The sequence below is a fragment of the Manis javanica genome, chromosome 10 (genome assembly GCF_040802235.1).
Source record: "Manis javanica isolate MJ-LG chromosome 10, MJ_LKY, whole genome shotgun sequence".
NCBI lineage: Eukaryota > Metazoa > Chordata > Mammalia > Pholidota > Manidae > Manis > Manis javanica.
Genome location: NC_133165.1, coordinates 73,581,078 through 73,604,906, shown reverse-complemented (window position 1 = coordinate 73,604,906; position 23,829 = coordinate 73,581,078). Strand labels below are relative to the sequence as shown.

Genomic DNA, 23,829 nt, shown 5'->3' with positions numbered 1-23,829 from the left:
CAGTGGCTGGAAATTACAGGGAAAACCGGGCACACTAACCCCCTGGGCAACAGCTCTGAGACCCCTCATGGAGGTAAACAGCCAAACAGCCCCCCCCCCACCGTCCATTACCCCTCTGGGCGCTGTGAAAGCAGAGAAGCAGCCTAAGGCAGGCCCCGCCCTCAGAAAGGGGGCTTCCTCCACACCAGCAGGGCAAGACACAAAGACCCAATCTACATGCAATTACCCAACACAAGCCACTAGGGGTTGCAGTTGTCCCAGTAAAGAAAGGCCAGTAGCAAGTGAAAAGTTGTCCCAGTAAAGAAAGGCCAGTAGCAAGCTTGGCCCCCCAAGCTGACACTCAATAGCACCTATCAACATGAAAAGGCAAAAAAATATGATCCAGACAAGACTAACCCAGACAGCTTCGGCATCTGAAACATCTTCCCCTGAGAAGGAACATGGGGAGATAGATTTAACCAGTCTTCCTGAAAAAGAATTCAAAACAAAAGTCATAACCATGCTGATGGACTTGCAGAGAAATATGCAAGAACTAAGGAAGGAGAATACAGAAATAAAACAAGCTCTGAAAGGACTTCAGAACAGAATGGACAGATGCAAGAGACCATTAGTGGACTACAAAACAGAGAACAGGAACTCAGAGAAGCTGATGCAGAGAGAGATAAAAGGATCTCCAGGAATGAAAGAATCCTAAGAGAGCTGAGTGACCAATCAAAAGGGAACAATATCCATATTATAGGTGTACCAGAAGAAAAAGAGAGAGTAAAAGGGACAGAAAGTGTCTTTGAAGAAATAATTGCTGAAAACTTCCCCAAACTAGGGGAAGAAATGGCCTCTCAGACCACAGAGGTACACAAAACTCCCATGACAAGGGATGCAAGGAGGGCAACACCAAGACACATAATAATTAAAATGGCAAAGATCAAAGACAAGGACAAAGTACTAAAGGCAGCCAGAGAGAAATAAAAGGTTACCTACAAAGGAAAACCAATCAGGCTATCGTCAGACTTCTCAACAGAAACCCTACAGGCCAGAAGAGAATGGCATGATACACTTAATGCAATGAAACAGAAGGGCCTCGAACCAAGAATACTGTATCCAGCACGATTATCATTTAAATATGAAGGAGGGATTAAACAATTCCCAGACAAGCAAAAGTTGAGGGAATTTGCCTCCCACAAACCACCTCTACAGGGCATCCTACAGGGACTGCTCTAGATGGGAGCACTCCTAAAAAGAGCACAGAATAAAATACCCAACATATGAAGACGGGAGGAGGAGGAATAAGAAGGAAGAGAAATAAAGAATCATCAGACCGTGTTTATAATAGCTCAACAAGCGAGTTAAGTTAGACAGTAAGATAGTAAAGAAGCTAACCGTGAACCTTTGGTAACCACAAACTTAAAGCCTGCAATGGCAATAAGTACATACCTTTCAATAATCACCCTAAATGTAAATGGACTGAATACACCAATCAAAAGACACAGAGTAATAGAATGGACAAAAAAGCAAGATCCATCTATATGCTGCTTACAAGAGACTCACCTCAAACCCAAAGACATGCACACACTTAAAGTCAAGGGATGGAAAAAGACATTTCATGCAAACAATAGGGAGAAAAAAGCAGGTGTTGCAATTCTGGTATCAGACAAAACAGACTTCAAAATAAAGGAAGTAACAAAAGATAAAGAAGGACATTATATAATGATAAAGGGCTCAGTTCAACAAGAGGATATAACCATTATAAATATATATGCACCCAATACAGGAGCACCAACATATCTGAAACAAATACTAACAGAACTAAAGGAGGAAATAGAATGCAATGCATTCACATTCTAGGAAACTTCAGCACACCACTCACTCCAAAGGACAGATCCACCAGACAGAAAATAAGTAAGGACACAGAGGCACTGAACAACACACTAGAACAGATGGACCTAATAGACATCTATAGAACTCTACATCCAAAAGCAACAGGATACACATTCTTCTCAAGTGCACATGGAACATTCTCCAGAATACACCACATATTAGGCCACAAAAAGAGCCTCTGTAAATTCCAAAAGATTGAAATCCTACCAACCAACTTTTCAGACCACAAAGGCACAAAACTAGAAATAAAGTCTACAAAGAAAGCAAAAAGGCTCACAAACACATGGACGCTTAACAACACGCTCCTAAATAATCAATGGATCAATGACCAAATCAAAATGGAGATCCAGCAATATATGGAAACAAATGATAACAACAACACAAAGCCCCAACTACTGTGGGACACAGCAAAAGCAGTCTTAAGAGGAAAGTATATAGCAATCCAGGCATATTTAAAGAAGGAAGAACAATCCCAAATGAATGATCTAATGTCACAATTATCGAAATTGGAAAAAGAAGAACAAGTGAGGCCTAAGGTCAGCAGATGGAGGGACATAATAAAGATCAGAGAAGAAATAAATAAAATTGAGAAGAATAAAATAATAGAAAAAATCAATGAAACCAAGAGCTGGCTCTTTGAGAAAATAAATAAAATAGATAAGCCTCTACTTAGACTCATTAAGAGGAAAAGAGAGTCAACACACATCAACAGAATCAGAAACAAGAAAGGAAAAATCATGACGGACCCCACAGAAATACAAAGAATTATTAGAGAATACTATGAAAACCTATATGCTAACAAGCTGGAAAACCTAGGAGAAATGAACACCTTCCTAGAAAAATACAACCTTCCAAGACTGACCCAGAAAATCTTAACAGACCAATTACCAGCAACAAAATTAAATCACTAATCAAAAAACTACCCAAGAACAAAACCCCCGGGCCAAATGGATTTACCTCATAATTTTATCACACATACAGAGAAAACATAATACCCATTCTCCTTAAAGTTTTCCAAAAAATAGAAGAGGAGGGGATACTCCCAAACTCATTCTATGAAGCCAACATCACCCTAATACCAAAACCAGGCAAAGACCCCACCAAAAAAGAAAACTACAGACCAATATCCCTGATGAATGTAGATTCAAAAATACTCAACCAAATATTAGCAAACCGAATTCAAAAATACATCAAGAGGATCATACACCATGACCAAGTGGGATTCATCCCAGGGATGCAAGGATGGTACAACATTCAAAAATTCATCAACATCATCTACCACATTAACAAAAAGAAGGACAAGAACCACATGGTCATCTCCATAGATGCTGAAAAAGCATTCGACAAAATTCAACATCCATTCATGATAAAAACTCTTAACAAAATGGGCATAGAGGGCAAGTACCTCAACATAATAAGGGCCAAATAAGATAAACCCACAGCTAACATCATATTGAACAGTGAGAGGCTGAAAGCTTTTCCTCTGAGATCACAAACAAGACAGGGATGCCACTCTCCCCACTGTTATTCAACATAGTACTTAGGGTCCTAGCACGGCAATTAGACAAAACAAAGAAACACAAGGAATCCAGATTGGTAAAGAAGACGTCAAACTGTCACTATTTGCAGATGACACGATATTATACATAAAAAATCCTAAAGACTCCACAGCAAACTAGAACTAATATCAGAATTCAGCAAAGTTGCAAGATACAAAATTAACACAGAGAAATCTGTAGCTTTCCTATACACTAACAATGAACTAATAGAAAGAGAAATCAGGAAAACAATTACATTCACAATAGCATCAAAAAGAATAAAATACCTAGGAATAAACCTAATCAAGGAAGTGAAAGACCTATACCCTGAAAACTACAAGACACTCCTAAGAGAAATTAAAGAGGACACTAACAAATGGAAACTCTCCCATGCTCCTGGCTAGGAAGAATTAATATCGTCAAAATGGCCATCCTGCCCAAAGAAATATACAGATTCGATGCAATCCCTATCAAATTACCAACAGCATTCTTCAATGAACTGGATCAAATAGTTCAAAAATTCATATGGTACTGCCAAAGACCCTGAATAGCCAAAGCAATCCTGAGAAGGAAGAATAAAGTGGGGGGGGGGGGAATCAAGCTCCCCAACTTCAAGCTCTACTACAAAGCCACAGTAATCAAGAACAGAACAAGAACATAGCCACAGACCAGTGGAACAGAATAGAGACTCCAGACATTAACCGAAACATATATGGCCAATTAATATACGATAAAGGAGCCATGGACATACAATGGGGAAATAACAGTCTCTTCAACAGATGGTGCTGGCAAAACTGGACAGCTACATGTAAGAGAATGAAACTGGATCACTGTCTAACCCCATACACAAAAGTAAACTCCAAATGGATCAAAGACCTGAATGTAAGTCATGAAACCACAAAACTCTTAGAAAAAAACATAGGCAAAAATATCATGGACATAAACATGAGTGACTTTTTCATGAACATATCTCCCTGCGCAAGGGAAACAAAGGCAAAAATGAACAAGTGGGACCATATCAAGCTAAAAAGCTTCTGTACAGCAAAGGACACCATCAATAGAACAAAAAGGTACCCTACAGTATGGGAGAATATATTCATAAATGACAGATCTGATAAAGGATTGATAACCAAAATATATAAAGAGCTCACACACCTCAACAAACAAAAAGCAAATAATCCAATTAAAAAATGGGCAGAGGAGCTGAATAGACAGTTCTCTAAAGAAGAAATTCAGATGGCCAACAGGCACATGAAAAGATGCTCCACATTGCTAATAATCAGAGAAATGCAAATTAAAACCACAATGAGATGTCACCTCACACCAGTAAGGATCGCTATCATCAAAAAGACAAACAACAACAAATGTTGGTGAGCTTGCAGAGAGAGGGGAACCCTCCTACACTGCTGGTGGGAATGTAAGTTAGTTCAACCATTGTGGAAAGCTGTATGGAGGTTCCTCAGAATGCTCAAAATAGGAATACCATTTGACCCAGGAATTCCACTTCTAGGAATTTACCCTAAGAATGCAGCACTCCAGTTTGAAAAAGACAGATGTACCCCCATGTTTATCACTGCAGTATTTACAATAGCCAAGATATGGAAGCAAGCTAAATGTCCATCAGTAGATGAATGGATAAAGAAGATGTGGTATATATACACAATGGAATATTACTCAGCCATAAGAAAAAAACAGATCCTACCATTCACAACAACATGGATGGAGCTAGAGGCTATTATGCTCAGTGAAATTAGCCAGGCAGAGAAAGACAAGTACCAAATGATTTCACTCATTTGTGGAGTATAAGAACAAAGGAAACTAAAGGAACAAAACAGCAGCAGAATCACAGAATCCAAGAATGGAGTAATAGTTACCAAAGGGAAAGGGACTGGGGAGGATGGGTGGGAAGGGAGGGATAACGGCGGGGAAAAAGAAAGAGGGCATTACGATTAGCATGTATAGTGTGGGGGAGGCACGGGGAGCGCTGTGCAACACAGAGAAGACAAGTAGTGATTTTACAGCATCTTACTACGCAGATGGACAGTGACTGTGAAGGGATATGTGGGGGGACTTTGTGAAAGGGGGAGCCTAGTAAACATAATGTTCTTCATGTCATTGTAGATTAATGATACCAAAATAAAAAAAATTACAAGTACATTGTCTATAGCATGTTACATTCTACAAGCTGCTTTCCCATAAAGTATCTATCTCATTTCCTTCTCACAAAAATCTTTTGAATTTGACACAGAAGAGAATATCATGTATATTTTCTAATGAAACAGGAGCTTTGGAAGTTAAATTCACATACACAAGTCTGTACATTTACTAAGTGGCATAATATTCTTGCTTCAGGGCATATACTCCACTATGTGACTTAAAAGAACCTATTTCTCTTTTTATTACACTGCAGAAGAGGTTTTATGGAGAAAAGTTCTTTGGATGAGAATGGGGTGTTTAGGTAGGAAGTAAAAGAGCTATGACATTTTAAAAGAACACTTAATCTAAAGCAAACTGATGTTATTTCTACCAGCAAGAGCAGCTCTAAATTAAAGTAAATAAATAGAACATTTTACTTAGAGGAAGAACGAAAGTATAGACTTTGGACTTCTTTCTCCATGGATAGAAGTGTGTAGCTTTCACAGTGATGACAGCTTGTCTTGGTAAAATAACACCTTTTGGCTAAAGAAAATACAAATCTATTTTCATGAAAAATTTAGCATAAAAATGCTGTGTATCTCCCCAAATTTCAAAGCCATTTTAAAAACTGAGAAGGCAACAGGAATAAATGGAAATAAAACTACATCAGAAAAATCTGGAAACTGGTTTGAATACCTACTTAGTCATTAACAAATATTCTTTTGTTACTTAAAAGCAAATCGTGTCACCTCCAGGTGTGTAAAATAAGTAGCCTTGATTAGATGATGGTTAAGCTTTCAACCAAGTCTTTTTTCCTATGATTTTAGTCTGTGGTATTTATTAGGTCCCTGAGAAAATGTAGTTTTCATATTCTTATTTGTTTTCCATTATCATTGTTTTGAAGGGAAGTTTGTAGTAAATCATTTTTAATTGAATTACCGTTTATATAGAATATTATATTGATTTCAGGTACACAACAAAGTTACTTGACAATTATATGCATTATTAAATGATCACCATGATAAGTGTAGCTACCATCTGTCAGCATACAAAGATATGTAATGAATCTTAAATGTTTTTAGACCTAAAAAATTTGGTCTTACAGATTTTCTTACAGAAAATCTTAGAAACCAAAGCATATGGGTATGACTTCCCTTTACATGAAACTTTTAAATTTTGATTAGAAATAATTTATAGATGATTATATTCCAAAATTCACAATTATGAAGTGTGGGCATCTTCCCTACAATGTTTTAGATGGGAACTCTGAGAATAAAGAAATTAATGATGATGTTAGAACTTCAAACAACAGAGAATTTAGTTCAATATGCTTTACTATATCATAGAATCTTATTTAGGCACATATTCATCCTGACTGTGACCATGGGTCTTTGCTTTGATGGAATATAGTGAGCAGTCATGGAGGAGAAGAGATATTAATGTTCCACTGAGGCCACACATATTTTACAATTCTCTTGAACTGCTTTTTTCACTATTTCATCCTGACTTTCCCAGCTGACCAGCTATACTCTAAAAAATCACAAGAATTCTAGAAGTGGCAAAGTTGTACATGAATCTTCCTAGCAGCTTTATTTCATTAAAAACTGGGAACAGCGCAAATGTCCAGCAGATGACTGGATAAACTTTGACATATTCCCACAATGACATACTACTCAGGAAAGAATAAAAAAAAAAAAAAGAAACTCAAAATAGTTACGTTGAATTTTTAAAAACTCAGGCAAAAAAGAGCACATGATATATGATGCCATTTACATAAAAAAACAAAATGCAAAATAGTCTAGTTACAGAAACCAGGCTAGTGATTGCATGGGTGTGAGGGGCTAGAGCAGGAGGAAAATTACATGCAAGAGAAAACTTTTGAGAGGGATGATATATTTAATTTTAATTTTGGTGATAGTTTCATGGGTATATATAAATGTCAAAACTTATCAAAGTGTGTATTATGAATACATGCAGTTCATCATGTTAATTGTATCTCAATAAGGCTGGTTTTAAAAAACTACTGTAGAATATAATGATACAAAATGAGTTCCAAATATATTTATATCTTCAATAATTAAGGTTATATATAGGGCTTGCTCCTTTTGGGGGAAAATTTAGGGCAGAAGTCTAATTTTTGCTTCCATTTTTCACATATACTTCGCATGAAAATTTCAGGTTTTCAATACACTGCTGAATATAACTCCTAAATACAAACCAAAGAGCTGCATGCTATATGTAATTTTCATTTTAGGATTTGAGCTTATTTTCATTCCTTTGAGGTATTTGTTCAAATTATTTTAACTGGTGCTCCTGCATAAGGATTTCAATACAACCATGTCCCATCTGGGGCAGGTGGGGGGATTTAAGGGGCTGTTTGAAAGAAAATTGGGTGTTTTTCCTTAATTTAGCTTTTTCCACAGGCTTGCTCCTTACACCCCAATTTTTCTCCTGTTTTTACTCTGTGAATAAACACTCATTTTATCTCATTCTCAGTAACTAATGTCCTACTTTCATGTTCCATGATAAAAGTACTGTTTTCTTTTACTACAAAAGCCACATCTTGTAGATCAGGCCATCTTACACTCCTCTAAGACACTAGCTCCCTTTCCCTGAACCACTTTACACTATATGGTCAACTAATATTTGATAAAGAGGCCATGGACATACAATGGGGAAATAACAATCTCTTCAACAGATGGTGCTGGCAAAACTGGACAGCTACATGTAAGAGAATGAAACTGGATCACTGTCTAACCCCATATACAAAAGTCAATTCGAAATGGATCAAAGACCTGAATGTAAGTCATGAAACTATAAAACTCTTAGAAAAAAACATAGGCAAAAATCTCATGGACATAAACATGAGTGACTTCTTCATGAACATATCTCCCCAGGCAAGGGAAACAAAGACAAAAATGAACAAGTGGGCCTATATCAAGCTAAAAAGCTTCTGTACAGCAAAGGACACCATCAATAGAACAAAAAGGTATCCTACAGTATGGGAGAATAGATTCATAAATGACAGATTCAGTAAAGGACTGACATCCAAAATATATAAAAGAGCTCACACATCTCAACAAACAAAAAGCAAATAATCCAATTAAAAAATGGGCAGAGGAGCTGAATAGACAGTTCTCTAAAGAAGAAATCCAGATGGCCAACAGGCATATGAAAAGATGCTCCACATTGCTAATCATCAGAGAAATGGAAATTAAAACCACAATGAGATATCACCTCACACCAGTAAGGATCGCTATCATTGAAAAGGCAAACAACAAGGTTGTGGAGAAAGGGGAACCCTCCTACACTGCTGGTGGGAATGTAAATTAGTTCAACCATTGTGGAAAGCAGTATGGAGGTTCCTCAAAAGGCTAAAAATAGAAATACCACTTGACCCAGGAATTCCACTCCTAGGAATTTATCCTAAGAATGCAGCACTCCAATTTGAGAAAGACAGATGCACCCCTATGTTTATTGCTGCACTATTTACAATAGCCAAGATATGGAAGCAAACTAAATGTCCATCAGTAGATGAATGGACTAAGAAGATGTGGTAAATGTACACAATGGAATATTACTCAGCCATAAGGAAAAAACAGATCCTACCATTCACAACATGAATGGAGCTAGAGGGTATTATGCTCAGTGAAATAAGCCTGGTGGAGAAAGACAAGTACCAAATGATTTCACTCATATGTGGAGTGTAAGAACAAACGAAAACTGAAGGAACAAAACAGCAGCAGAATCACAGAACCCAAGAATGGACTAACAGTTACCAAAGGGAAAGGGACTGGGGAGGATGGGTGGGAAGGGAGGGATAAGGGCGGGGAAAAAGAAAAAGGGCATTACAATTAGTATGTATAGTGCGAGGGGGGCACGGGGAGGGCTGTACAACACAGAGAAGACATGTAGTGATTTTACAGCATCTTACTACACAGATGGACAGTGACTGTGAAGGGGTATGTGGGGGGCTCTTGGTGAAGGGGAAAGCCTAGTAAACATAATGTTCTTCATGTAATTGTAGAATAATGATACCAAAATTTTAAAAAATGTAAGTTACCCCAAGTCTTTTCACATACATTTCCAGCCTCTTTCCCTCCCAGCCAATTCTTCCTCAAATATAATCAAGCTCAAATGCAGAAATCTCACATTTTTCTTAAATTTCGTACTGCTACATTCTATCCATTGCACAAACCTTGTGATCTTTTTGTTACATACTTGGTTATTCAGTGTATCTACAAACCCTCTTAGCCTTAGCATATTTTATGCATATTAATGAAAAATAGTAAAAGGAATTAGAGAAAATAGTTATTGTGGCAAGTTACTCAGAATGTTCCCCTCTGATTTCAAAGAGGAAAACTTACAGGTCAGTAAGTCTGACAATGACCTTTTCCCAAACAGGAAACCTCACCCAGATGGATTCTCACTTACTCAGACACAAAAGCAGCAGAGACTCCGTTGGCCACCTTGGGCTTAAAAGCTGAATGGCCACTCCCACTGCTGTCATGGCACCTGTGACAAATCGCAATCCCTCAGTTAGATGATACTTCTTCTTCTTCAAAGCATACTCTCATATTCCTGGGATCTTATACTCTTTCTACCAAACATAGGTTCATGCTAGACAAGAAAAGGTTGCTTCAGATCTCTAAGATTCGGGAAGCTCAGTTTATTCTAGGACTGTCCTAATCTAATAAGAAAAGTATAAAAATGCATCAAGACCTTTTGAACTACTCAGGTGTACTGATTATTTGCTAACTTCTCACCAAAGCACTTCAATCACAAATTTAATATCCTACCATCCATAAACTAAAGACAAAAAAACACTTTAGCGACCCACCTACACACATCCCCCAGTGCTTTCACTTAGTTCAGCCTGTAAGAGAAGAACTTCACAGGTCACAGATAAGGGCCTGCGCATGGTGCACATAATCACTGCTTATTCCAATTATGGGCAAGACAATACAGAGCCCTCAGTTACAGGCTCACTGGGGTCTAGACAAATCACCAACCTGGAGAACATGAGAAACCTGTTTTGACCATAAGAATAGTTATTTTCTCTCTGACCTCCAACACACCATCTCCCTCTGCCACTCCTGCTTAGTTGGCTGACATGAGCTCAGACTGCTCACTTGTAAAGCATATCCCTAGTATTCATTACCTGATCTTCCAATGTTACTTCCAACCAATCTTCCAATGAACACACTTGCAATTATTAGTATTTCCTTACCTAATTTTGCCATCTACAGTATCAAAGATGGCCAGCTGTGAACCTGAGGACACTGGTTCTATTTCTCAAATGTAGGGCCCATTGTCTCCTCAGAGCATGTTTCCTTGACCACCGTATATACAGAGCTCCCCCTTTCTCATGACCCTTTTATAGCACTGCTTTTTAAAAATCTTTATATGCTTACAATCTATAATTACCCTGTTTCATTGATTACCCAAGTCCCAGGAGACTTTTTTCTTGCTCACTGCTCTATCCACAGTCCCTGGAGTAGGCTCTGGCACATGGTGGGTCTTGGAATTTGCTGAGTTACAAGAAAATGAGTGGAATCCTTAACTGACTCCTTGGAAAGCCACAAGCAGTTCTGCAGCTTGCTCAGCACGTTCAACTTCCTGGCTTTCCATCGAGGAAACAGACTGCTTCCTCTATTTTCGTTACATTTTCAAAATCCAAATAATGAAACGGGTTTTACTCTCATTACTCATAAAGTTACCATATTCCAGTCTTCACTGTTCTTTGCTAAGAATTTCCTTCAGCACAAACATGACACCTAAGCTGATGGTCACCCAAATAACTGACCACCACAAGGGGAAGACTTTCAGCATTCTCTCAAAATAAAATTTAACACATTTATATCAAAAGTATGAAACTGATGTGGCCAGTAACTGTCGGCTTTTCTCTATTACTTATGGAAGAGGTATATTATAAAATGTACGTAACCTGTGCCTAATGAAAGGTATAGCATTAAAGCTCTTGTTACCAAGCTCTTCCATGAAACCCAAAGAAGGGGACCTGCTGTTCACACCCAGGAGGTGGCCTCTGATTCTTTTGGGGATTGATCTCTTCTTTCAACAAATCCCAGGAGCCCGTGTGGGAGGCACGTTGAGTACTCTGCAGGGCATGTTACCTTCTTTTCTCCTCCTGACCAGCAGCAGATGTTTGGTCTTCCTCCTCCTCCACTGTCCTTCTCTTCCTCTTCCAATGTTCCAGGGCAAGCAGAACAGCCTCCTTTGACCACGGGTCTGGGGTCTGCAGTGCTCTGTAACAGAAAACAGGATTCTAGCATTAAGATATTCTGATCATCATGCTACATAGCATGAACTTCAGGTGCTGGAAATCAGAAGCTATCCAAAAAGGAAAAGAGTAATTTATACACTCACACAAATTGCCCTTAGCTGTTAAAGCTACAGTCTTGGGAAAAACCCAAAAAATAAAAAATGGCTCAATAACTAGAACTTGAGATTTCTCCTTCACATAAGGAGCTTCTTCCTTTCTTTGAGTTAGTTATTCTCTCAGATGAACAACTGCAGGAGAATAAAGTGGACACACTGGGAGTCTGTTCCTCCAGCAATGCTCACATTGGAAAACGAGCCAGGTTGCTCCCGGGAGGAGCGATCCTCACTGTTGAAGGCCTGCACACCACTCTGGAATTACCAGGAGACAGCACACGCTTCCTGTGACCGCCATTCCGGCACAGCGTGGGAAGCACACAGGAATACTGGGCCTGCTGGACTGGGTATCGTCTTGGAGGTGTTATGCCAAAGTGGTGTGGTGAAGTCCCACAGTCCCTGTGGAGAATGGGAGACACATTATGGAATCAAAGCAGCTTAGAAGAATGACAGAAAATTTAAATTCCTTAAGAACCATGTGTGTTCAGTTACTTTCCAGAGAGCTTAAGCCTCTAAGCAATACAAAACACGGCATTTTTATGGCAACTTTCCCCGTTTCACCTAAGGGCAGGAAGTGGCAGGTACTTAACAGCTGTCCCTGCAATGGATTCAACAACTTTGAGGGGAAAATTGAAAAACTGCCCACACTAGTAAAACTACAGTGGAAGAAAAGAGTGCATAAGGACGTGCAGGGACAAATTTTAGAATCCTTCAATCTCTTATGTTCAGTCATCAGAAACATACATCCAAAGTCAAACATTTTAAAAACCTGAATGCTCACCTTTTCAAATAAATGTACTTATCAAGGATCTAGTGTTGTCACCGAAGTTTTGAATTTTGTTATCACTCAGCTACTGGGACTAAACAAAAACACAAGTCTTTTTAATCTAATCATCTTTATCAGCCAAGTTATATCCATCAAGGAGGTTTCCTGGGTACACCTCTATGAGCTCAGTTGATATAATTTATCGGTCCAAAGATAAAAAAGTAACAAAACCTATTAGAGTACTATACTTTACAGACAGAAGTTATTCTCACCTGAAGCAGGGATATTTTAAGTGATTTACCAAGTATTCTGCTAAACCCATACTGTATTAAAGTTCAGAGCTTTAAGAACTGAAAGAAGGATTTGCAACAATATGGATGGGGCTGGAGGGTATTATGCTCAGTGCAATCAGCCAGGCAGAGAAAGACAAGTATCAAATGATTTCACTCATCTGTGGAGCATAAGAACAAAGACAAACTGAAGACACAAAACAGCAGCAGACTCACAGAACCCGAGAATGGACTAACAGATACCAAAGGAAAAGGGACTGGGGACGGTGGGTGGGGAGGGAGGGAGAAGGGGAATAAGGGGCATTAGGATCAGCATACATGATGTAGGAGGGTGGGCACGGGGAGGGCAGTATAGCACACAAAGAAGACAAGTACTGACTCTATAGCATCTTACTATGCTGATGGACAGTGACTGTAATGGGGTATGTGGGGGGGACTTGATGGGGGTGTCTAGTAAGCACAATGTTGCTCATGTAACTGTACACTAGTATTACCAAAAAAATTAAAAACTAAAAATAAAAGGAATAGAAAAATGACCCCAAAAGAAAGAACTGAAAGAAGGGAACAGTTCTGGCAGCACATCTCATAGTAAAGGCTAAAGGGAGGCAGGACACGGCGGACGCGCACCAAGGTGTTTGAAGAGGTGAAAACAGCACAGAACCCACCACTTAGGACTTAAGAAAAAAAAACTTTCAAAGTCAAGTCCTCGGTCTGGGGAGGGTCAGCGCGTCTTACCGGCGGGAAGGCCTCCGAGGGGACCCGAGGAAACGAGTGGGGACTGAGGGCTGAATGGAATCTTGGTGGGTCCAGGGAGTAGGCGAGGCGGGGTTTGCGGGGAGGGCGGGGCTTGCGAGGAAGGCCGGGCGCGCGGGCTGGCGGCGGTCACGGCCTCTCCGCCGGCTCCTGGCCTCCGGGACGAGGGCGGGCTGCGGGGGGCGGAGCTTGCTCATAAAACCTCCCATCGGGAGCCATCAGGGAACTCTGTCCGGCGGGCGAGCGGCTTCCGTGGCTCCCTCTGCCAGACTGCCTGCCTTCGCTAGCGCGCCTGGGCTAGAGGCGGGCGGGCATTGTGTGCTGGCGGCGCGCGTTCCGAAGTTGCCGGGAGACGGCGCGCGAATGGCAAGCTCAGGGCTCGCGGCTCAGGGCCCCCCCAGGCCGCGGTGGCCCCCCAGCCAGCTCGGCCAGCGCGGCCGCCGCGGACACCAGGTACTCAGCACGAGACCCTCTGGCGAGACAGCAAAAAAGAAAAAGGAAAAGGAAAAGCATTTAAGTCTTTCATAAAAGTCAGTTGGTATAATGTGAACTTTTTTTTTCTTTTTTATTAAGGTATCATTGATATACACCGCTCTGAAGGTGTCACAAGAGAAACAGTGTGGGTACTACATTCACCCATATTATCGAGTCCCCCCATACCCCATTGCCGTCGCTGTGCATCAGCATAGCACGATGCCATGGAGTCCCTACTTGTCTTCTCTGAGCTACACTGTCTTCCCCGTGACCTCACACACACCATGTGCACCAATCATAACACCCTGAATCCCCTTCTCCCTCCCACACGCCCCTCTCCTTTGGTAACCCCTAGTCGCTTCTTGGAGTCTGTGAGTCTGCTGCTGTTTTGTTCCTTCAGATTTGCTTTGTTGATATATTCCACAAATGAGGGAAATCATTTGGTACTTGTCTTTCTCCGTCTGGCTTATTTCACTGAGCATAATACCCTTTAGCTCCATCCATGTTGTTGCAAATGGAGGATTTGTTTTCTTCTTATGGCTGAATAGTGTTCCATTTTGTATATGTGCCACCTCTTCTTTATCCATTCATCTACTGATGGACACTTAGGTTGCTTCCATATCTTGGCTGTTGTGAGTAGTGCCTCAATAAATATAGGGGTGCATATGTCTTTTTGAACCTGGGATCCTGTTTTCTTTGGGTAAATTCCTAGGAGACGAATTCCAGGGTCAAATGGTATTTCTATTTTAAGTTTTTTGAGGAACCTCCATACTGCTTTCTACAATGCTTGAACTCGTTTACATACCCACTAGCAGTGTAGGAGGGTTCCCCTTTCTCCACATTTTCGCCAGAATGTGTTGTTGTTTGTCTTTTGGATGATGGCGTCCTAACTGGTCTGAGGTGATATCTCATTGTGGTTTTAATTTGCATTTCTCTGATGATTAGCCTTGTGGAGGATCTTTTCATGTGCCTGTTGGCCATCTGAGTTTCTTATTTGGAGAAGTGTCTGTTCAGATCCTGTGCCCATTTTTTTAATTGGATTATTTGCTTTTTGTTTGTTGAGGTGCATGAGCTCTTTATGTATTTTGGATGTCAACCCCTTATTGGATATGTCATTTATGAATATATCCTCCCATGCTGTAGGATGCCTTTTTGTGCTATTGATGGTGTCCTTTGCTGTACAGAAGCGTTTCAGCTTGATATAGTTTCATTTCTTCATTTTTGCTTTTGTTTCCCCTGCCTGGGGAGATATGTTCATGAAGAAGTTGCTCATGTTTATGTCCAAGAGATTTTTGCCTATGTTTTTTTTTAAGAGTTTTATGGTTTCATGACGTACATTCAGGTCTTTGATCCATTTCGAGTTTACTTTTGTGTGTGGGGTTAGACAATGATCCAGTTTCATTCTCTTACATGTAGCTGTCCAGTTTTGCCAACACCATCTTGCTCTCTTTTTTTGTGGTTTGATGAGTTTCTTTGAATTGTACGCTTATATTCCTTTCTCTTTCTCTTTTATGTCTTTACTATAGTTTTTTGCTTCGTGGTTACCATGAGGTTTACATGTAACAACTTACCTCTATAACCACCTATCTTAAGTTGATAACCACTTGAGTTTGGTCCCATTCTAAAACATTTTTACTCTCCTTCCCCCAACATTTTATATTTTTCATGTCACAGTTTACATCTTTGTATCTTGTGTATCCTTTAACTAATTATTGTGATAATTATTTTTACAACTTTTGTCTTTTAACCTTCATAGTAGCTTTATAAGTAATTAACCCACTACCTCTACTATATATTTACTTTTCCAGTGAAATGTATTTTTCATATGCGTCCTTGTTAGTAATTATTGCCCGTTCTTTTCAGTTTAAAGAGGACCCTTTAGTATTTCTTGTAAGGCAGTTTACCATGATAAACTCCTTTAGTTTTTGCTTGTCTGGAAAAAATCTTTCTCTCTCCTTCAATTCTGAATGATAACTTTCCTGGGTAGAGTATTGCTGCTTGAAATTTTTTTTCTTTCAGCACTTTGAATATATCATGTCACTTCCACCTGGCCTACAAAATTGCACTGAAAAATCTTAGTAGTCTTTTGAGGGTTTCCTTATATATAACAAGTTGCTCTTCTCCTGATGCTTTTAATATTCTCTTCTTGTCTTTAAATTTTGACATTTTAATTAATGTGTCCTGGTGTGGATCTCTTTAGGTTCACCTTTTCTGGAACTCTTTGGGATTCCTGGATCTTGATGTCCATTTCCTTCACCATGTTAGGGAAGCTTTCAACCATTATTTCATCAAATAAGATTTCTGCCCCTTTCTCCCTCTTTCTCCTTCCAGGAGCCCTATAATGCAAATATTAGTCTGTTTGATGTTATCCCATATGTCCCTGAAGCTATCTTCCCCTTTTTTCATTTTTCTGCTCTGACTAAATTCCACTGTTGTGACTTGCTTTTGTTCAAGGAAATGTTTGTTTACAGAAGGGACATGTGCCTCTTGAAGGCAGAGGTCAGTGCTTAGCTTAAAACATTCTTTTTCCCTCTGCTCTGCTGAATGGCAATGTCCCAGATGGTTATGGCTCTGTGAGCCTGGGTTGCAATGGGAGAATGATCGGAGCATAGCCCCAGGTGACCAAGGAGGGGCACTGTTACAGGTTGAATGTCTGTGTCCCCTCAAAATGCATTGTGATGATATTTGGAGGTGAGGCCTTTGGGATGTGATTAAGTTTATGCTGGTTCATGAAGAATTCATGTGCTTATAAGAAAACACACCCAAGAACTTCTTCTCTTGAATGCTATTATGCCATGGGAAGGATGCATTAAAAAGTTGGCCACTGAAAGCTAGGAAGAGAGCTCTCAGCAGCCACCAAATCTGCTGGTCCCTTGACCTTGGACTTCCTAGCCTCCAAAACTGTTAGAAATAAGTTTCTGTTGTTTAAACCACTCAGCCTCCAATATTTTGTTCTAGCAGCCTGAGCAGCCTATGACCACCAAATTGCATGAATGGAATTTGGGTGGTGTTTGTTACTGCACCATGACCTCATCTATCTTGACCAATATAGCGTCCGAAACCATGGATTAATCACTGTGCAATACTGCCTCTTCACTGCCACCAGAAACATCTTTATGAGACTTAATATTACTGAACAAGTCCTGTATAGTGTACTGCAGTCCAAAATGAAAGAAACCTAAAAGAACACAAAATTAACAACACAAAGGAAGAGCAAACACCAAGCCAGGTACATTGGCCCTTTAGCTCACCCATAAGCTGAAGACAGTTTTGTTTCTTCTTTCACTTAAACCAGAGTGTGGGGAAGTTGGCCTTGTGCTAAAGGTGTTGGAGGAGATAAAACAGCTCAGAGCCAGGATCTAAAGAAGTACACAGCTAGGAAACCCTGCTGAGTGAGTCCTGCAATGGCAGATTCCAAGGCAAAGGTGTTCTTCCTCTCTTCTCTCCCTCTAACTTAGATTTCTGAATGTCCCTCAGAAGCCTTGTTTGCTTATAGGCATGAAAAGGCTAATTTTATTGGGCCAGGTCTTGGGGTCCTCTGCTAGTTTCCCATGAAGATTCCCTTTGAAAATCAGCTCCTCTGAATTCCTGCTTTCTCTCAGTGAAGCTGGGGTTCTTGTTTACAAAGCCAAAGAATGAACTTAGCAAACACCCAAGGTAGGAGAGCCAGGGAGAGGCTTTTATTGAGAAATAAAGTGAGAGGAAAGAGCTCCTGCCTTACACCAGGAGGGGACAAGAGAGCTCAGGGTGGTGCGTTGTCTAGGGTATTTACAGTTCATTGACGATTTTCAGGAATGTGGGTAAAGGGCTAGGGGTGCAGACTTGTACCATGTGCCCTGCCCCCAAGGTGGGCTGGGTTATTGTCTCTTTGCTAGGGCTGTTTACAGTTGAGATACAGTGAAGTCATGGGTTATGCTGAGGTACCCTTGCAGAACACTCAGACATTCCAGGCCAAGTTGCTCCTGGCCTTTTGACCTTTAACTGATCTCACTGAACATGTTTACATTCCTAGTTGGCCATCCTTTATATTGTTACATTGGTTTGACTGTAAATATCCTGCCTTACTTTTTCCGGAGGCCCTCACCTTAGTCTGACTACACCCAAGGCCCCTGTCTCATCAGCACTGTCTGAAGTGTCACATTCTGTCAGGTCTTAAGAATTTTTCAAAGTGGCTTCACTCTGATTTCCAGGGTGTCCTGATTATTTGCGATTTTAAGGCTCATCATGTCTTTTCAGGGAAGTTTGATTTCTTGGTTTCAAATAATTGGCTTCCACCAAAAATCACAAGACACAAAACATGCTGACAGTGGTATCTGCATCATTAGATGATTTGAGAGGCAGAAAAAATACTCCCATTCAATAAATATTGGTCACATGCCCACTTCATACTAGGCACTATGCCAGGCATCAAGGCATAACAGTGAATCCATTTTATATGTGGTTCTTACCCTAATGCAGTTTTCCATCAGATAGGGTAAACAGAACAAAAAATGTAATAAATTAAGTACATACAATTGTGGAAATGCTATTAAGGAAAAGGGATGGTGCTAATATACAGAATAAAAGAGGTGAGTGTGGGTTTGGGGGAAGAGAGTCTGATGTTAGTTTGGGGTCTTCCAAGAAGCAGTCACCAAGGAAGATCAGAGGTAATGCAAATAATGAGTATTGTGGGCTGAGTTGTTCCCCACCCACCCCAAATTCATATATTCAAGTCCTAACCCGAGACACCATAGCTCAGATTGTGACTGTATTTGGAGGTGAGGTCATTAAAAAGGTGGTTCAGTTAAAATGAGGGCATTAGGGTGGGCCTAATCCAACCTGAATGCTGTCCATATAAGAAGAGATGCCATGTAAGGGATGGGTATGCCCAGAGGAAAGGCCCTATGAGGAGGCAGTGAGAAGGCAGCCATCTGCAAGCCAAGGAGAGAGGCCTCAGGAGACCCAAATGTGGGACCCCTTAGGCTTGGGCTTGCAGCCTACAGAACTGTGAGAAACAAATGTCTGTTGTCTAGGCACCCCGGTCTATGGTCTTTGACTATGGCAGCCCTAGAACACTAATGCAGTGAGTTACCTCAACAGCTACTGATGCAGGATGAGCTGGGAGGGGACAAAGCAGGTGCTGCCTGTTCCCCATGCAGCACTTGTCCAGGTGGGTTGTATAACTGATTGAACAGTGTCCCCAGAATTCTTTTTTTTTCCTCCAAGAACTTTTTTTTTTTTGGTATCATTAATCTACAATTACAAGAGCAACATTATGGTTTCTACACTCACCCCATCATAAAATCCCCACCACATACCCCATTATAGTCACCATCCATCAGCGTAGTAAGATACTATAGAATCACTACTTGTCTTCTCTGCATTGTACAGCCCTCCCCGTGCCCCCTCCTACATTATGTCTGCTTCCCCCAGAATTCTTGTCCACCTGGAAATAGGGTCCTTGCCGATGTATTAGTGGATGATCTCAAGCTAAAAATCATCCTGTATTTAGAGCAGGCTGTAAATTTGATGACTGGTGTCTTTCTAAGAGAAAGAAGAGGACAATTTGGACAGACACACAGAGAAGAGGCCACGTCAAGATAGAGGCAGAGAGTGGAGGGATGCAGCCACAAGCTGAGGAATGTCTGGGACCACCAGAAGCTGGAAGAGGCAAGGAAGATTTCTCCCCTAGAGCCTTCAGAGGGAGTACAGCCTTAGCAGCACCTTGATTTAAGACTGAAGACCTCCAGAAAAAATGAGAGAGTAAGTTCCTGTTGTTTTAAGCAACTCCATCTGTGCTAATTTGTTACAGCAGCCACAGGAAACTAATACAGGGGAACTAATACAGATGTGCCTCTGAACAGCCCATAGGACCATGAGGGAGGAAAGATAGGGACTTTGCCCAGCTTCCTCCTATGTCCTGTTTCCCCCTAGGAGATCGCTGCCCTGAGTCCATTTGCCTCCTGCTGCCACTTTAGCAGCTAGCTATGTGTGAAACGTGTTGTTTCTTTGAGATGTGTGTGTATTTTTGCACAGAGAAGCAAAGATCACAGTTTGATAACACATCCTATGGGGAATGAAGATGTGCAACCTCTACAGGGAGAATCTAGCAATATACATAGGTATCTTTACCTATAGCAATATTTATTGCTGAATTGACACACCACAACCACGTCTAGCAACGTAAAACAAAAGGTGAACTTAGCTTTTTCACTGCAGCACTGTCTGTGTGAGCAAAAGACTGGAAGCAAATCAGTATGTTAAGGGTTTAAATCAGGGGCCAGCAGTCGCCAACAAATCATCATGGAACCTCATCTTCAGTGATAAACTCTCAAAGTCCTTCCTGGTACAGTGTTAGTGTTACAGCTGCACCTGCGTACCAGGCCCTGGCCGAGCACCCACCTGCATGATCTCTTGCTCACTCCTCATGACAGGTGTCCGAGTGGGGCAGTACTACCCCATGTCCTGGATGATGAAACCAAGGCCTGAAGCAGTGGAGGAGGCCTGGAACCACTCTCTGTCTCCAGAGAGACTACACATGCTGCCTCCAGGGGAGTGAGACCCTAAGTTTAGCCTCTGATTTGTCTTTAACTTGACGGCTTAGGCACTAAGAATGGGCTCTACAGGATTTCCTTATAGCCCAGCTAAGATCTGCCCAGCACTTTACAGTCTATAAACACCTCTGCATACTTCATCTCAGTTGATTCTTCCCACCAACCTATAATGTAGACATCATCACTTCCAACAAAGAGGAGAGAATGAGGCCCAGAGAGGCTAAGTGACCTGCCCAGGGTCCCACAGGAAGGGATTAGAAATGGAGGACAAGAACCTGGGTGTCTGATCCCCAGGCTGAGAATTCTCCCCTTCACATGGTAATGCCCCCAGAGGACCCCGGATGGCGTGGGGGCAGGTATGGCAACTCACCCATGGACCCAGGGTACTGTGTGAGCATTTTTGGGGGGCCTGTGGCCGTGTATCTGGAAGTATTTATGAGCTGTGCAGCTAAGTCTAATTTTTTTTGTCAGTGATTGCTTTGAAATGTGGGTTCTGAGAGTTCAGCTGTAATGCCAGCTGGCACAGCCCTCTCCCCACATGCCCAGGAAAGAGTCTACAACAGTGGCAGGCTGGAGAAACCACCCATCACACAGGCCATTCTATGAGTATTTCCAATTCCACTGCTGAAAGAAAGTGCTGAAAAAGAGGCAAAGAGCTGGAAAACAGAACCCCTGAGGACAGCACATTGTCCTCCTCCTGCAGTTAGTCCTCCCAAATCCCATCTTTCAGCCCCCACCCCCATGGAGGAACCCTGAGCCCCTAAACCAGTTGAAACATTTTCTTCTGTGCACCCCACTTCAATTAAAATGATGAGTTTGTCCCTAGTTAGTGATTCAGGAGACAAATCTTATATGAAACAAGCTGGAAGTATCATCACCTGGGAAGAGCAACTCACCTTTACTGAAACAAATTACAGGACTTGATCAGTTGAGTCCTCTGTACCTCTGTACCTCCACCCAGCCCCAAATCTATCCTCCAAGCACCCAATTCTGCATCCCTTCATCCTTCCTCTCTACCCACTGGACCACCTGGCTCCCAACCTCAGCCATAGCTCCTCTCCAGATTCTAGGATTCATTCTGCCATTAGTCAGGGAGGAATGGGGGACTTCATTCAGGCCTGCAGGGTCTGAACGTAAAGTGCATTAAGGCAGTTATCAAACTGTAAAGTCTATGTAAGAGATAGTGTGCTGGGGTGATCCAACTCCAGAGCCCATCTGCTGTTTGATATCACGCTCACATTATAACCCTACTCCAGAGTCTGCGTGCCTATCTTGATAAACTCTGGCACATCCCAGCCTCAGTAAATAGAATGTGCTACTACATTCACCCTGCCTGCTCCACTTGCTCCCAGAATACCTGGTTCGGAGAAACTTCCTGAACTTCTCCGAGCAGCAGGAGGAATCAACACATAAAACTGCAGTTGATGCCACTGCCTCCCATGGGGAGATGAGAACCCCATCCCTGGAGGAATTCAAGCACCAGCCCATCGACAACTGAAGTGTCCAGCGAGGCACAGGGTGTCCCGATCTCCAAAGTTCCTTCCAACCCAGAGTGTCTACCTTCTCTAGCTTGAATTCAGACTTCCCACAGCAAAGTAAGTTATGGGTTGATGAAGCCAGCAAGTTGAGAATGAACTCAGGATGCAGCTGGATAAAACCTCTCCTGCAGTCCACCTCAACCTACAGGGTCTGCCTTCAGAACCCCTACAAAGGAAATGACCTGGGTGGGTGGTTGTGAGGCATCAGGAGGATTTTGTTGACATGTACAAATTACAGAAAAGGAAAAACCAAAACCGAAACAAAACCTAGAAGTTCTAGGCATTTTCTGAGTGAGCTAAGGCAGTTCTGTTAATTCTCAAACTCCAGAAGGCACAGAAGTTAGAACCTGAGCGGAGGTAGACACCTGTCCAAAACCCAGGGTGGGGGCTTCCTTGCACACCTTAGAAGGTAATGAGACACTAGTCATGGGCTATTACAACTGACCGGACCAGCAACACTTAGTTACGAGGAGAGATGGGGGAAAGGGTTTCCAGGAAGGAAAAGCCACAAAAAAGGGGCATGAAGAGAGATACATGACTTATTTAGGAGAAATTTGGGTTCTTTTTTTAGTCAAACACAACATAAACAGCTCTTTATATACATTATTTAACTTAGTTCTCGCAACAAGTCTGTGAGACTGGAGTTATTAGCTCCATTTCACCAATGAAACACCGAGGTGCAGAGACATGAGACAGCAAACTCCACATCACGCTGCTGCCCAACCATGGAGCCGGAGTCTCATACCCAGTCTGCCTGGTTCCGAGGCTGCCTCCCCTCCAGAATGGAGCTGACCCAGGGGGAGGCAATTTCTCCATGCAGCTATGTAAGGAGAAGCCATATGGTTAGGGGAGAGTTTCTTTAAGAGAGAACTGGGAATACCTGGGGGAATCTGTTACAAATACAGGTTTCTGGGCCATACTACAGAATCTCTTGGAACAGAGCCTAGAAACCTGCATTTTTAAGAGTTTTTTTTTTATGGCATATTAATATTTGAGAAATGCTGGAGTTAAGAGAGTCAAGACACTGAGGTTCAAATCCCAGCTCCCCTAGATGTGCAAGCCTGGGCAAGCCACTTCTCTTTTCTGAGCCTCAGTTTCTCCATTGCCAGGTGAGAACCCCTTCCCTCCTTCCAAGTTGCTATGAGGATCAAAGGAAGTTAGAAAAACTCTCTGGACACATGTGTAGACCCCAAGAGGCCTGGGTTTCTTCCAGCCACCAAACTGGTGCTTTGTCCATGGAAACCACTCCCTGGTGGGGAGTGGCTGGCTGTGACTTCCTCAACAGCAGGGGTAGGTGGGGAGAGGGGGCAGGGTGGACCTGGCACATCCCCCCAGCAGGGCGAGTTGCCTGGCACCCAGATGGTGCTCTGCCAGTGATGCCTACTGCACAGTCCTAGTGGGGAGGGCCATCTGCAACCAGGTCTGAGTCCATGCTTGCCCCCAGGGGAGCCTCTGCAGAGGGAGAGGGGAGCCTGGTCCCAGACTGCAAGACTAAAGGGGGCGGCCACAGCAGAGGGGACATCTGGTAGG

At 41.8% G+C, this 23,829-nt stretch overlaps 1 pseudogene; it reads right to left on the bottom strand.

Annotated features, from left to right (window-relative positions):
- The window catches only part of LOC108408315 (FYVE, RhoGEF and PH domain-containing protein 5-like), a 78,440-nt pseudogene that overhangs the window by 28,461 nt on the left and 26,150 nt on the right, over positions 1-23,829 (bottom strand).